The sequence below is a fragment of the Protopterus annectens genome, chromosome 3.part1 (genome assembly GCF_019279795.1).
Source record: "Protopterus annectens isolate FY-2018-M chromosome 3.part1, PAN1.0, whole genome shotgun sequence".
Taxonomy (NCBI): Eukaryota; Metazoa; Chordata; order Ceratodontiformes; family Protopteridae; genus Protopterus; species Protopterus annectens.
The window spans coordinates 1,828,507,505-1,828,521,143 of record NC_056732.1 but is presented as its reverse complement, the minus strand read 5'-3'; positions in this window follow the sequence as shown (position 1 = coordinate 1,828,521,143).

Below are 13,639 nucleotides of genomic sequence, written 5' to 3'. Positions count from 1 at the left end.
TTAAAATTTGGTCAGGAGAGTTATGTGGAGATTAGTGAGAATAAGGGGCTGCATAAGGAAAGGTGGGAAGTAGGAGTGTGTTAGTAAGAGTTATTCCGGTAGAAGTATCCATAAATTGTTTATGTCTGTAAAGTTTGCCTAGTTTGTGTTTTTTATTATATGATATATGTTGGTCATAGGTGAGATTTTTGTCTATGCTGATTCCTAGGAGCTTTGCATGGGTGAAAATTTCTGTTTGTGTGTTATTTTGAGAGCATACTTTAAAGTCAAGTGTAATAGGCTTTGGTGAGAACAGGAAATTTATTTATTTATTGACATCTGTTGACCGGGAAAGTCCACTGGGTAAGAAACCCATTTTCAGTGTAGGCCCGCGGAGAAAAGCTTCACAGGTAATCAAATATTGTACAAAACAAATACAAAGTGAAAGAGATATACATACATTAGCATAAGGTAGGGAGTAATGGTATATAGTTATTACATAATTATCAGACTGTATGGCTACATAACAACATACTTTCAATCACAAGAAAGTAATCATAATCATCAGTAAATTGCACATACCATAGGTAGGAGAAACAGTCATATAGAGGAGAAAGAAAATAATATGACAGAGGGTTAAAGAGTAGGATCTGAGTAGTTAAGTGTGTGAAGTTAAGGGGGCTTACACTCTATTTCACAGGTACAGGTGGGATTATTTAAATAGTGGGTTTTTAGTGCAGCTTTAAAGGCTATTGGGGAGTCAAGTTGAGTAATGTATGAGGGGAGACTATTCCATAGTTTGGTAATATTGTAGGAATATAGGCATTGCCCTGCTCTTTTGCTGGGTTTAGCTGCATTTAAAAGTGTCCTTTCTGAAGACTGGAGGGTTCTAGTGGGGGTGTATGTGTGTAAGATAGACTGGAGAGCAGGACAACTATCAGGTTTGAAAAGCTTAGTTTTGTTTGGATTACACAGTATTTCCAAAATCAGGAGGCAGTACACATGCCGGGGTATAGGTATAAACGGTTTAATGTAGGAGCGCTTTTGCATTGTATACCAAAACACTTCTTCAGATATTAAAACATGTTTAAAATCACAAATATCCTTTAAAAATAGCTGTTACCAATCAGCTGTCTGAACAGGAAAGCATCACAAGTGATGTAAAATTGTGACCAAGACATTTGAAACATCCTAATAACCATTATAAAACTTAACATCTGCATATTTGTCATCACTTCATATATACATACTAAAACCACAACACAGCTAAAGGTTTAAGTAAAGTTACGCTATTCAATAATGCAGAACTTGTTTGAATATGGATGAGCTCTGTATTCACATATTTCACCCGCTATTTCTGCAGGTAAAACTAACATGATAGAAGCTTTTTTATTTTATATGTATTATGAGAGACTTTAAACTGACAATATTTAGTACACTTTGAAACAGGCAGAGCGATCATATGTACAATGATGTTTCCAACTTGTCCTGTTAGTATGGGCATCTTGCTCTCACTGACTACTCAAGATAACTCACATCACAGCTCAGAGGGTTTACTTTGTCCACATATTACTGAAAACATGGCCAAGGAAAAATGCAACAGTGGCAGTAAGCTTAACAACATACCAGATGTAGTTACACTTGTCTCACATGTGATTGCTCCACTATCATTTTACACTCTTTTGCAGAAATGCATTGTTCCATTGTCCTGGAAAAAAAAAGGCTAACACCATACCAATTTATAAAAGCCAGAGTTATTGTTATACTGTGGACAGTAACTACCAAATCAATCTAACTTTCTTGTTTTGCAAAGTTTTCAAAAGATGCCTTTTGAACTTACTTGACTGTAATCCCCATCATGGTGCTGTGTTGAATATTTATCAATTTATGAAAAATTGTTCTACTTCACCTGTTAATCAATTTTTATGATTATGTTCTGCAGGCCCATGAATGATGCATTGCATGCTAATGTGGTATATTTAGATCTCCAAAACATTTGATAGTGTGCATCCTCCAGTTATTACAGAATGCATAATGAAATTTGGCATTACTACTTTAATATTAAGCTGGATTGACGCGTGGCTTTCTAAAAGGCAATTAAATATAAAAACTGGAAGCCATTATTTACATCAGACTGATGTTTGCTGAAGGATCCCTTAGTTTTAATCCATCATTTTTTCAAAGTGGCATTTATCTTTCTGTCTACACACAAAAGTGCTTTGGTTGCCAAATGCACAGATAGTACCAAGTTAGGATCAGTTTCTAATGACGATGATTATAATATTAACTTTCTAGTGTAGTAAAATTGTTGAATAAAATGTGTGCAACATCAATTTAGTAAATGTAATTATATGACATTTGGCCCCCAAAAAATCAATTATGATGTCTTATTAGGGAACACTCCTTTTGGGGGTACTACTTTAATGATCATGGTGTCTACATCAACCCTAAACTGAATTTAGGAGTCAAGTCAATAGTTAAATCTAAGGCCCAAAAAGTATTTGGTCAAATTTTCATACTTTTTCAATATAAATATTTTGCTTTACTTATACTTTTTAACTTGTGCCAGACCAATTATTCAGTCAAATTTTATGTTTTGATTCTATTCTAAAGATGATTTTATTCTCCTCAAGGGAGCCCAAAGAATATTTACCAGATGTATATATTAAGTTCAAGAGTAAACTAGCACTTATTTTTGATTCACTACTACTTTATAAGATGCAGATTACCTTTAGCATTCAAAGCTTTAGACAATGAGGAGTTAAGAATCTTGCTGGGTATGGAGTTAGTTCATTTCAAAATACTGCTATGCAGTAGTAGTCTTTGTTACTATCTCTGTTCTTGTAGAACTATAAAGCATTTTAAATTTGCTTCATAACAACACTGCTCATTATGGAATAATTCCCCTATTCATATACATAACTCCAACTCTTAACACTTTTAAGATGTCAATAGATTCTTGGGTTGGCTATTTGGTATGATCTGCAACTGTGGAGCCTGTGTTCTAAGATGGTCTCCTGCCTGAACACAGATATACCTTGAACTATGAAAACCATCTAAATTAGCTTGGATCTAGATAAGGCAATTGGTTCACTAAATTAGTCTTATTTATTTTCATAATTTGTTAACTGGAGAAGAGCACTATTCCCACTGGACCAATTTCAGCATTAGAAGTATATATGTTTCCAAATAATCACATCTCTTATTAATCATCTTTATTATATTTAATTCTCATGTGTTAAACTAGGATCAATTATCTCTCAGTCAATAAAGATGAGCAAGGGCTCCTTTATTGTTTGCTTTGGCTATTGGGTGTCTAACCAATTATATAAAATGTAACAATATAGCAGAATTTAAAATCTGGTTATTTGCTGATGACACAAGCCGTCAGCCATCTTAGTCTTGGGACTGCTGAAAGCTTGAAAACAAACCACCCAGGGAAGTACATTTAAACTACATTTGACAAATTGCACTTATTTTATCATTTAAATCAGATTTGTGTGTTTCCTGTTATGTGTGTTCTGTATAAAGTTAAAGCTATTACTTGAAAGCAATTTTAAAGTTGCATTGTTTTATAGTATAGTATTTTCAAGTGAGTTCTGTAGGTATTTAAATAATTTCTGAGTGGATTCTAATTTTATTGCATTTTTTACTATCTTTTTTTCTGAATCTGAAGCTACAGCTATAAATTGATTTGGGTTTTACAGTATCCATTGTTACTTCTCTGAGCTCTTAAGTGGCTTATCAACACTGCTCATTTAATTTTGTGTTTTAGTAACTTTTCAAACTTAAAAAGCCAGCTTTGGCCAGTTGAGTGAGTTGTAATTAGAGCTTGTGGTAATTAACCCATACCCTGGTATTTTGCATTACACAAAAAGGCCAGCCATCTTGGTCCTGGGACTGCTGGAAGCTTGAAAATAAAGCATCTGGACTACGTTTTGCATTTAGGGAAGTACACTAAATTTAAATACTGCACTTATTTTACCATTTAAATCAGTTTTGAGCATTTCCTGTTGCGTTGTTTTATATGTGAAGTTAAAGCTATTAACTGAAAGCAATTTCTGTGCTTCACCTAGGTGTTTAAATCAGTTCTGAGGGTTCTCATTGTATTGCATATTTACTCTCTCCTGAATTTTTCCCACCTAACCAGCCTTTTCCTGTTGTGCTTTTAAACTTGGAGGCTTTGGAGCTGCTTGCTCCTACTGTATGTCTGGCCTTGGAAGATCCTACCAGTCTCATCTTCTGTACAGCTGGACCTAAAAGCTCCTTCTAGTGGCAGTAGAAAAGTAGTCTGGTCTGTCCAAGTTGGGAAACACACAGGGAGGGTTAAAGCGAGATTGTTTCATCTTTAAGAGGATTTTAGTTTGGTGTTAATCTACAGCTCAGAACTACATTTGTTGTGCTTTTACATTAAGAAATTCCAAGACTGTCCATCTTGTGGCAGAAGGTCTCTCTAACCTGGGGATCACACCAGTGAGCTCAAAGTGTAGTTGTTTATTGAGCAGAGGGCATGAATTCACTTGTTTTCAGCTTTTTTTCAGTCTGCTGTGAATTAGATGCATTTGTGTGGTGCTGCTCACTCACCATGCAGTGGTAGCTAGAAGTGCTCTGTATAGTAACAAACAGTTTATAAAACTTATCTATAAAGCTAGTATTTAGGCCTTTAACCTGTAACACAGAAACACTTTGCATGAAGCTATGAGTGAGGCAGCTAGTTAGAGCATCAAACATTACTAATATCAGACCATAGCACTATCTAACATCTAGCCTTAAACCTAGATCCCAGGTAGTTGATCCCTGTAAAACTAAGTCCCTACACTGTAATAGCCCAACCCTAATACAAATCTTGGCAACATGGATATGCAATTTCCTTTTGTTTCTGTGGCTAATGCAGCTTTGTTTGCTCATTACAAAGTTGAAGTTGTAGTATCCTTTCGATAGATTTTGCCCAAAGATTTTTTTTAATACGTCAGAAATGAGCTCCCCAAATCTAAAATCTCCTTATGTTTCAGGTAAGACCTTCTTTCAGCATCTGATGGAATGTGGGGTTACTCATAACTGGATTATTCAAGCCACTACATTTTCCTTATAGGATCCCAGTTTCTACTTGGCACATTTTGTCACTGTTTCACATATTTTGCTCATCTCCCAGAATGACATCCCAGTCTGAATTGTAGGAGTTTGTCCTCAACCTATTATACAAAGTCATTTTGAGCCCTTAATCTGATTTAATCTTATTAAGGTGCCATCTACCTATGGTGTTTATTTTACTTACATTAGTGCAGGTGTCCATGAGGTATTTACATTTTACTGTATCATCTAGGTTTCCAGGATGCAGAATATGCATCAACATTGAATCACCTAATGTGAAATTGTTTGATCTCGCCGTTTGTTCTTACACACGGGTTCGGAGCCGATCCTCGGCTCCGAGTCGGCCACATCACCAGCTTCGCATCTTCGAGAAAGCTCGAGGCGCAGTGCTATCCCATGATCCTCCAGTGTCAACCGCCAGATCTAGTTTGCCGCTAGCAGCAGATCGCATACTAAGAGGCTCGGGCCAGTATTTTTTCATTATATTTCAATTTTTTTGAAGTTGTAGTTTTGAATTAGTGTTTAAAGTAGTTTAATAGTAGTGTAGAGTGTGTTAGTTTTAGTGTGTGTTTTTTCTCTTAGATAAGAATAGCTTTAAAACAGTATTTACCTCAGTTAAGGCCTTGGATTTTTTCTGTCAGGATTGACAGTAATTTTTATATATTATTGCAGTTTTTGCCTTAACTTTTCCCCATATACATATATATTACATATTAAGATAGTGTTAAACTGTTTGTATAGTATTTTATATATATATATATATATATATATACTTATATATATATATAGTGTGTTCCTATATATTAGTGTGCTGTGTTTTTTGCTATATTTTAATAGAGTAAAATGTCTGAGAAAGCCAAATCAGGCTTCAAGAGGTGTCAGTGCGGACCAAAGATGTCCATAACTGATAACCATTCCTCCTGCATCTACTGTAAAAGATGTCCATAACTGATAACCATTCCTCCTGCATCTACTGTCTTGGCCCTCTCCACTTGCAGGAAGACTGCTCCATATGTCATTCCTTCAGTGGGAGGGTCATGCTGGACAGACGCAGGAAGTTGGTTGACAGAGGGTTGTTAAAACCCGAATTTCAAGAGGCCCTGGACAAGACTGAACAAGTGTCCAAGTCTTCGAAGGGGTCGAAGTCTTCAAGAGTGTCGCAGCCTAAGTCCTCGGCTCCGAGCACCTCTTTTCAGATTCGGACGCCGGCTCCAAAGGCCTCGGGGTCGGGCATAGAGTCCTTGTCTCTGATCGAGACTACCGTGTTGGAGCCGGTGTTGGAGTTACCACCGCCTTCAATCCTTCGCTCTGTGACGGCTTCGGCCCTTTCGACCAGTTTTTCAAGGCCGCTTTCCGATTCTGACGTCGACTGAGTGGTACAGAAGCTAATGGAGAACTCGGCTCTGTCCAAATTGATCGAAGTTTCATCCCAGTAGGTATCGAAACTCGAGACCCTTCCCACCCCTTCGACCAATCCTCCTCCGAGACCTCTCGAGTCGTTGGAGCCAGGAATCGAAGAGCCGATGAGTGTAGAGCACTCGGTGTTTGAAGCCTCCAGCAGTGCTATCGACACCATTAACCTTGACACCCTCGGAACTAGCCGGGGGGGTCTCGGAGCCGACAGTCTTTCCTACGTTCCGTGGGGGATAGTCGAACCGACCCTTTGGTTCCGAGCCTCGGCTCAAATCAGTTCGGTTCCGTCCTCAGGGTCGGAGCCTGTGGCTCTGGTTCCGGGGAAGCCATCGGCTTCTTCAGAACCGGTGGCGTCCTTGGACCGGGGCACCGGTGCCTTCGACATCATGAGGAAGGTCTTGTCTGAACAGACACTTACATCATCGACATCTTCTTCTCCTTCCCCAAAGGGTGCGTGTTCTGCTTCTATACCCTCGGTCCCTAAGCGTCGAGACCCAATGCCTCAGCAAGCCCCAGAGGGCGCCCCTACTTCCTCAGAGGCATCCCCAGAAGCCCCCTCTGAGGATGTACCGAGGAAAAGATTGTGCAAGAGGAGGCACATTGATTCCCCACAGGAATCTCCAACATCGGATACTGATTTGGATGCAGCAGTAGGGTCCCCATGGTCCTCCTCTGAAGATGTCTATTTTGCTGACATTTTAGAAATCTTGAAACAGAGAGGAGATTGGCAATCCCTTACCCTTTCTGCAAACTAATCGGTACTGCTGAAGGCATTTGGGGCTCAACCTTCTACCTCCTGGGTGACCCCACCATTTGACGAGCTAATGGATCTCATAGCCCGTAGAGCTTGGGAATCACCTGATACAGTGGAACTGGTTCCCGTAGACCTAACAAATATATCACGGCCCCTCAAGACAAGAGTTACCTTACTAAAGGAGTTTCCGTGGATACTATGGTGGTGGCGGCAGCCACTAAAAAGGAAATGTCCGAATCATCTTTCTCTGTCCATCCTCCTAATAAGGATTCTAGGACGATGGACAGGTATGGGAAGCGCATCTTTAGTTCTGCGACCTTCTCCATAAGATCACTCCACTACCTTATGCATTTCACGTGTCTACAGAGAGATCTCCTTAAGGAACTCGGAGATACTCTCCAGGGTAACACAGATGCTGCTGTCTCCGAAAAAGTGACAGCACAGCTTAATACCCTCAACTCCATAGTGAACTCGTCCATGAGGCTTATTTCATACGCAGCTGAAGGATCGAGTAGAGCGGCAGCTTCAGCGATTGCTCTGAGGAGGCAATCCTGGTTGCGCCTATGCTCCTTTGCGGAATCCTTCAAGTCTTCCTTTACAAACGCCCCCTTTGATGGTGCTTCCTTGTTTGGCCCCAAAGTAAAGGAGACCCTCACTAGGTGCGAGCAAGAAGGGAAGACCCTGTCTGCCATAGGGGTCCATTTTTCCGCCCCATCTAGACCATACCCCAAAGGGCATAGAGGCGGGAAAATGTGGTTCCGAAAGACTCCGGGATCCTTTCAGCCCACTTAGAGTGATGCCCCCTCCAGAGACAGAAGAGGGGCAAGAAATGGAAGACGCCGCCCAGATGGCAGAGGGGGTCCGCAAAATCAGGGCGACAGAGAGACTTTCTCTGGGAAGCCCTTCCAGCACTCCTGAGTGCAGGCCTGGCTGTCCTACTCTGGAGGCAGTCAGGGGTCACTTAGCTTTATACCCAGAGGCCTGGCTAAATCTCACATCAGATTCCTGGGTAAAAAGCAGTTACCAGAGGCTACATTATTCCCTTTATAAAAACCCCACCTGCCCCCAAAAAGCTCCCAGATGTTCCACCCAGTCTGTGAGACCAGGCAGTCATAGAGATAAAAAGGCTGCTCGAAAACAGAGTCATCCAACCAGTCCCAGCGGACCAAATAGGATCCGGAACTTACTCAAGGTTCTTTTTAGTTCCAAAGAAAACAGGGGACTGGAGACCAATTTTGGATCTCAGCAAACTCAACACCTTCGTGGAGAAGGCAAAGTTCCGGATGGTCATGCTTCAGTCGATACTTCCTTTCCTACAGGAGGGTGACTGGATGTGCTCTATAGATCTCAAGGACGCGTACTACCATATCAAGATGGCCAGAGCATCCAGAGATCATCTGCGCTTCCGGCTGGGAGCCAGTCACTTCCAGTTTCGTGCTCTGACCTTTGGCCTCACCACAGCCCCCAGGGTGTTCACCAAATGCATGGCAGTAGTAGCGTCTCACTTGAGACAGATGGGATTCCGGGTGTTTCCTTACCTAGACGACTGGCTCCTCTCTGCCACCACTGAGTATCGTCTTGTGCAAGCCAGGGATTACACCATCAACCTTTGCTCCTCTCTAGGCATAACAATCAATTTTGGAAAGTCTGCACTATTGCCCTCACAGCGTATCTCATTTATAGGGTCAGATTACTATCTTTCTTCAGGAATGATGGCAGCCGCTCTTATTGTAGTCCCTCTAGGCAGAATGCATATGAGGATTCTTCAGTGGATGCTCTTCGCTCAGTGGTTGTACCGACAGCTTCCACTGTCTCACCAGATCCTAATCACAAACTCCTGCAAACGGGACCTCCTTTGGTGGATGCACAGTCAGGATCTAATAACAGGCCGACCGTTCATATTACCCAGTCCTACAGCGACTGTGACCACGGACGCTTCCCTGATGGGGGGGGGGGCTTTTTCAGGGAAGAACAGTCCAAGGTCAATGGTCCAACTTGGAATACAATCTGCACATCAATGTCCTAGAGCTGAGGGCAGTGTTTCTAGCATTGCAGCACTTTCATAAGTCCTTGCCTCTGGGAACAGTGACAGTTTAGACAGACAACATGTCAGTAGTCTGGTACATAAACAAACCAGGGGGAACCAGGTCTTTTCCATTGTGCAGAGAGGCCCTCAGGATTTGGCAATGGGCTGTGTCCACCAGACGCTTTCTGATAGCAATGCACATCCCGGGGACATCCAACGTGATTGCGGACAGGTTGAGCAGAGCCATCCTATTGCCCCACGAGTGGTCCCTCAAACCTTAAGTAGTGGAAATGATTTTCCGCAAATGGGGCCAGCCTTGCTGCGACCTATTTGCATCCCCATTGAATGCCAAATGCAGAAGCTACTTTGCCTTACTACCCCCTGTGGGGGGCACCCCCAGGGACGCACTGGTATACGATTGGCCCCCAGGTGTCCGTTACGCTTTTCCCCCTGTCCCGTTAATCCCCAAGTTCTTGCAGAAAGCCAAACGTCTGGAAAGGACCATAATTCTGATAGCCCCATTCTGGCCTCGACAAATCTGGTTTCCCTTTCTTCAAACTCATCAGGTGGACGAACCCTGGATTCAGGACCCAGTGCCAGACCTGTTGATGCACTCGCCGGGAGTTCCCCACACATCTCTCAAGTCCCTCAAACTGACAGCTTGGCTGCTCCACTTCCCGTCTTAGCCAGGTCAAACTTACTGTCCCCTGCAGTTCAGCAGATCATTGTATCTTCCCATAAGCCATCCACGAGGAAGCTATACAATAGCAAATGGAAACATTTTGCGTACTGGGCCTCGCAACAGGGTATAGATCCATCAGGGGCTCCAGTATACAAGATATTAGAGTTTCTTTCCAAACTTTCAGGAAGGAGCTTCCACTTCCACGATAAGGGTACAACTGGTGGCTATATCCAATTTTCATGTTGGTCTAGGAGATAATTCTCTCATGTCCCACAGACTTTGCAAAGCCTTTATGAAAGGTACCTTTCACCTACGTCCCCCTTTTCATGATCTAATCGCCCCGTGGAATCTTAACCTTATGTTATCACGGCTCATGTTGCCCCCATTTGAACGAGCCGCCACAACTCTTCTAAAATTTTTATCATGGAAGACGCTCTTTCTGGTTGCCATCACTTCCGTTCGGAGAGTTTCAGAGTTGCAGGCTTTGTCTGTCCGGCCCCCATACATGATTTTTCACCCAGACAGAGTAACATTGCGCACCAATCCATCCTTCTTTCCAAAGATTTGTTCAGTTCAAAACATTAATCAATCTATTGAGCTACCCAACTTCTTTAAAAATCACTCTAATAAGCTGGAATACATGCTGCACAAGTTGGACGTCCACAGGCAGCTGAGATTTTACTTAGACAGGACTAAGGAATACAGAAAATCAGACCAACTATTTGTATCTTATGCTGACCAAAAAAAGGGAGAAGCGAAAGTTACTTTATCCAAATGGCTATCGGACTGTATAAATTTCGTATATGCAGAATCAAAACAACAGCTCACCTTTAATCCTAGAGCTCATTCTACGAGGGCAGTTGCTACTTCCTTGGCCCATGCTGCTCGCTTACCATTAGATACCATTTGTGCGGCGGTAACCTGGGCGAAACCACATACCTTTATTACCCACTACAAATTAGATAAAAACTCCATTGTTCTCAGGAATGTTCTCCCTTGAGCCACCCAGGATAAAGAAGCTAGGGACGCTACCCGTGTGTAAGAACAAACGGCGAGATTGAACAATTTCACATAAAGAAGTTATGTTCTTACCATAACGTTCCATGTGAATTGTTCATCTCGCCTTTGTTCTTACATTCCCCCCCTCCATCCCCCGTCCTGCGGTCTAGGAGAATGGGCACGTCTTGAGCTGAGTTCGGTCTTCTCTACATGTGGGTGTTCTTGAGCTTCCTACTGTACTTCAGGTATGGCATCTTTTCTCCTCTACTTATTATAGAGTATTAGACAGTGTGGTTGCATTTCTGTGCGCTAGGGCGCAGTAACTAGTAGGGGTCTTCGAGTGTTAGCAAACTAGATCTGAGGGTTGACACCGGAGGATCATGGGATAGCACTGTGCCTCGAGCTTTCTCGAAGATGCGAAGCTGGTGATGTGGCCAACTCGGAGCCGTGGATCGGCTCCGAACCCGTGTGTAAGAACAAAGGCGAGATGAACAATTCACATGGAACGTTATGGTAAGAACATAACTTCTTTTTTTCTCTAAGAAATCAGTGCCACCAGCCAGCTTTAAGGTCTCCAAGCATGGATAAGATAGGTCTCCAAACCTACAGTTTCAGAATCAGTCTAAGATTTGCTGAAGTACTAGTTAAAGCTTTCATAATCATAATTAGCAGCATCAGTTTGCATTACTTCTTGCTCTATCTCAATTCTTTCCCAGTAGTTGTCTATTTTTAATCTAAATCTTCCTCAATACTTTTGCTACCACTTGTCTCAAAAATCCTGATCTTCATAGCTTGACCAATGATATGGAAGTCAACATAACTATAGCATTTGCACCCAGAATTACATACACTGTCCTTTAAATAACTGCAGTCCATATTATTTGGAATTTCACTTGCACTTTACCTACCATTTCAGTACAGAAAAGCTTAGCTTGAACCAATTTCTTTTATCACTTTTCAGTTTTAGTCTTTGCATCCTATTTTGACCCTTCTCTTTTTATCTTTTTTGTATCCTTTTTATTTTATTATTATGATTCTTTTTCTACATTCCTATATATAAGTGGCATAACATTACAATTTCCTTGGTCTTTTCCCTTTATTCCTTTCTTACACCACTGTGTGTGTGTTTGTGTGCTTCCTATGGGATCCAACTAAATCACCACCTATTTTTTTTTAAATGTCTCGAACTGTATCACATTTATATTTTGTTGACACCTGAAATGTCATTCATGTTTAAGAATAATGTTATATTTTTGAAGTGGAGTATGTTGGATTTTGCTTTGTCATCAATGGGGTTTACAATTAATGTTTGGGAAACTCAGAGTAAGGGGAAAAGTTGATTTTCTTTCTAAATTACCCTTTTGTTAAAGTTTCTGCAACATTAGATATAGCATATTTAGAGATGGGGGTGTGGGGGCACAGTATGATGTTTAAGGAGTCAGGGAGGAAAAAGTTTTAATGCTTTTTTTAAAACTTAACATAAATGAATATTACTGTGATTCTTCTGTGCTTCCTTTTTGTTGTTTTGAACCCTGACAATCTAAGACTCATTCTTTCAATATGTACGCCAATTATTGAAAGCTTCTCTTACCTCCTGACTTACTTGTCATTTTTTTCTGCCATGGATTAGACCCCCATCAACAACACCTAGAGTCCTTGCACTTCTGAAGTGATATACATTTTAAAGGTTGCTTTTCCTTGAAAGCAGTCTCTAAAAGGATTCGTATCTTTAGAGGAATTTCCTTGCTTACTCCTACACTCTGTATCTACCATCATTGGGATTCCCTTGCTTTCCTTAAAATCTCCATACTACAACACAAGATGGCCTTCAGCCTCAGAATATGCTATCATACCTCTTTGCACAGTCCCTACAGCTACAATTTTACCTCTATATCTTATGGTTATGTATGCCATATATAATGCGTCCTACATATTCAGTTACCCCAAACCCTCCTATTCACTACAAAAAGGGGAGTGCTTGAGGGCAGTACTTTTTAGCATAAAAGTCATATCTCTTACCCTCATCTTTGCACTAGTGACAGAAGGTGACAGCAGTACTCACATATTGTCTTGCACCCATCACTATTTGTTATACGGATTTCCACTTTTCTGTCAATTTTGTTTCAGCATTTCTTACAGCAGACCCCAAGGCAGAATCAAAGTTTAAAAGTAAATACTTTTACTAACCAAAAGTCAGGTTAGTGCAAAGTCTAGCTAGCATGTAGACATTACTCACTAAGGCAACACAAATATGAGGTTTCTATCAGTTTACACTACAATACCAACCCTGGAAGATGTAACTTATATCTGCTGGAAAGTCAAAAAATGACGTTCAGTATAAAAATGCAGTAAAATTAGTACAAACATTTCATCACACATCTACAGGTATTTCTCCAGCAGATTGAAACATGTAAAAACATTTCTTAAAAGCTTCATACAAGACAATAAGATTTTAATCTTTCCTCTTGGTTGATTTTGCATTTTTTCTCCAGGTGGAAGAATACAGTAAGCTAATTCTGCAAAATGAGAAAAAATGTTGGATTTCATCCAAATCTTTCATGAAGGAAGACTACTAAGGTGACTATCTGAAATTTTGCGTACATTTTCAACGTAGAACACACAAATGAAAGACATACACTCTTCAAAATAGTATTCTCTGCAGCAGAAAAGACACATACTTTATTACATTAATGAA